General features: G+C 56.2%; 1 long non-coding RNA gene across 2 annotated transcripts in view; it reads left to right on the top strand.

Annotated features, from left to right (window-relative positions):
* LOC122548348 overlaps positions 1-2,278 on the top strand; it is a 3,384-nt gene extending 1,106 nt beyond the window's left edge. Inside the window, exons 2-4 of one of the 2 annotated variants that reach the window (XR_006311216.1) lie at positions 146-247; positions 1,058-1,187; positions 2,146-2,278. This is a non-coding gene — a long non-coding RNA (uncharacterized LOC122548348). Of the gene's footprint in view, positions 1-31; positions 248-1,057; positions 1,188-2,145 lie in introns of those variants that run through there. The other variant, XR_006311215.1, reaches the window with a different exon arrangement.
* Positions 2,279-2,926: the final 648 nt, after the last annotated feature.

Genomic DNA, 2,926 nt, shown 5'->3' with positions numbered 1-2,926 from the left:
TGTGTGTGTCTGTGTGGACAAGGGGTGGGGGGGGTGAAGCCCCCCATAGTCAAGCAGTTGGTGGGATTGTTGTGCGGATGGGGGGAGACAGGGTCCTGTCGCCCAGAATGTTCACTAACTGTCTCCTATTTAACCCGTCTCACAGAGAATATCACCAAGGAGACCAGAAGAGCGCAGCGGGTTGGATAAAGGAAACGTTACGGCGAAGATTCACTTGAACCTCTGTGTAGCTGTGAGACTTGAAAAGGTAGGATACAGCAGGACCCCCACTCCCCCCACCTCCCGCCTTCACCCTGTAAAACCTGATGACTGGCTTTACACTGAGGACAGGGGTCAGCTTGAAGGCACAGTGTCAGAGCGAGAGTGGAGCCCAGGCTGAAGTCTGACTGTGGGACACACTTGCCTGAGTGCCTCAGACTGGCCACTGCTGCTGGAACGAGCCGCGGAATTAAAACTCCCGCTGTTCTTCATCCCCTGGCTGTTTCTCCAGCCAGGTCCTGCGAGGTGATTGATGGGGGACAGTGTAGAGGGAGCTTGGTGTGGATCAATGCTGGCACCGTGCACTGGGTACAGGCGACTGGATGGTGCAACAACATTGCGTGGAACGTCGGCCCACTGACTGGTTAGTGTCGGAGTAGTGGGAGCAGGACTCTGTACCTCCCCCTGCATTATTCCTGCTCTCAGAACATTTGGTGGGGACAGTGTAGAGGGAGCTTTACTCTGTATCTAACCCCGTGCTGTCCCTGTCCTGGGAGCGTTTTATGGGGGACAGTGTAGAGAGAGCTTTACTCCCTCAAAGAGTAGAGGGAGCTTTACTGTGTACCTAACCTCGTTTTGTCCCTATATTGGGAGTTTTGATGGTTACAGGCAGGGTGACCTTAACTTTCAGTTGAAGAGAGTAGTGGGAGCTTTACCCGGTGCTGTCCCTGAGCTGGGAGTGTGTTTCGGGAGGTGGGCAGTGTGGGAATGGCCTGTCCCTGAGCTGAGAGTGTGTTTCGGGAGGTGGGCCGTGTGGGATTGGCCTGTCATGAGCTGCAGCCTGACCTTCTCCCTACAGGCTGGATGCATCATACATCGGAACAGTTTGGAGTGCGCAGCGCGCGAGAAACATTCCCCGTCGAGAACCTGAGCCGAGCCAGGGTGGGATGGAGCTCAGTTCCCCAACGATCATGGCCCCTGAGCAGCAGGTAAGGGAGGGGGCTGCGAGACTGTGGGTGGGAACGGGGCAACATGGAGTGATCGGATCAGATCGCCACGGCAGCTAACCGTGGTGGGGCAGAACCCCCGCGGGTCAGAGCATGCGCCTGTCAGCGTTTGAGGGTTATTCCCCACATGACGACGTGTTCCGTGTCTGTACCTGGAACGCCCCAGTTTGAGCACTCCTCATGGAGGTAGGTCAGGGGACCATGTGATTCCAGGAAATTGGCTTGCTGCCCTTGATGAAGGGTGACCGAGGGAACCCTGGGATCGACAGACCTCTGTGGTGGGGAGGTTGATGGGAGGAGCAGCCGTGGTTACATCTACAACCTCCTCTGCAGGAATGTACCAAGGATCCCCAGGCAGCACCTTGCTGATTCCACCTGGAAGGCCAAAGGACAGTGGGTACAGGGCACGTTGTCTACAGTCGGTCCACACACAGTCGGCCCGTGGACTGCTGCAGTTCAAGGTGGCAGCTCATCACCACCCTCTCAAGGGCCAGTTCCACCCGATTCAGCGATAACCCTCAAACAGACCGTTGGCTGAGCTCTCAATGAGAGAACAGTGGGTTGTGGGACTGATTGGAAGCAGCACTCGCCATTCTCCGGATCTGCCCTGACTTAGCGAGGGTCAGAGTTAACAGCTGCCAGCGAGTCATTAACATTTGCTGAAGGCTGGATTAATACAGGGAGGGGGTGCCTGGGCAAATGGAGCCTGAGGTCAGAGGGCAAAGGGTGATGCTGGGCAGCCCGAGCTGTATGGGCCATGTATCCAAGTATTGCGCTGGGACCCGAGTTTAGATTTTGTAACATCCTGGAGGACTTTGGCTCCCCTTTACTCCTCTGATTTATTCCCCAATCCCCCCCCCTGCCCCACCACTCCCCACACCCCCCCCCCCCCCCCTGCCCCGCCACTCCCTCTCACCCCACTGTGTTGTCTCTTTTCCAGGTGCTCCGCCAATGTTGGTCAGAATCCGTATAATCTGTATCCCAGCCACATGTCCAACATCGGACACTCTGGAAAGTCGTTCTGTCCCTCAGGGTAAGAGACTTTGCTCCCTGCCCCCCCCCCTCACCTCGATTGAGGAGCGGGGAATGAGGGGGATAGTGCCAGACGAGGTGGGGACAGGCTGACTGGAAGCAAAGAGCCATTTAGTGAAGTGATTGTTAATTGGGGTTTTAATTATGTTCTGTGCTCCAGAGACAACACAAACATATCGATGCTGCCCTGAGTTCCTCCTTCACTAACTCACTCTGCATTACGCCACAGCAGGAGACTATTGAGCGAATGCTAGCTGTCTGTAAAATGACCCTCGCAGTCCCATTCTATCCCTGCAGCCGCGGCAGGTTACTCTCCCTCAAAAGGCCGTGCAGTTCGCTTTCCAAATCGTTCATTGTCTTCTCCAACTCAGTGAGTTCCAGGTCATTGTCACTCATTCTCATTCTGAGAATAAAGTTCCTTCTCACATTCCCCACGCCCGGAATCTCTGCCCCCTTAAACTTTTTAAACCTGCTCCCCCCTGCCCCTCACCCTCGCAGCACCAGCTGACTCGGCCTGCTGTCTTCCCTGAACCCCTCACTGTCTCGCACGCCTCAGTTGGATGTCCCCTCACTCCGAGGGGAATAGGCCCAGCGTTTCCACCCCGACCTTGTCACTAACCCCCTTTTCCCCCCAGCTCCCCCCCCCCCCACCCCACCCGGGAGCATGCGGGAGAAATATCCTCCCCAAC

This window comes from Chiloscyllium plagiosum, unplaced genomic scaffold, assembly GCF_004010195.1.
Source record: "Chiloscyllium plagiosum isolate BGI_BamShark_2017 unplaced genomic scaffold, ASM401019v2 scaf_52, whole genome shotgun sequence".
Lineage (NCBI taxonomy): Eukaryota > Metazoa > Chordata > Chondrichthyes > Orectolobiformes > Hemiscylliidae > Chiloscyllium > Chiloscyllium plagiosum.
The sequence above is the reverse complement of the archived record's forward strand: the minus strand, read 5'-3'. Positions and strand labels throughout refer to the sequence as shown.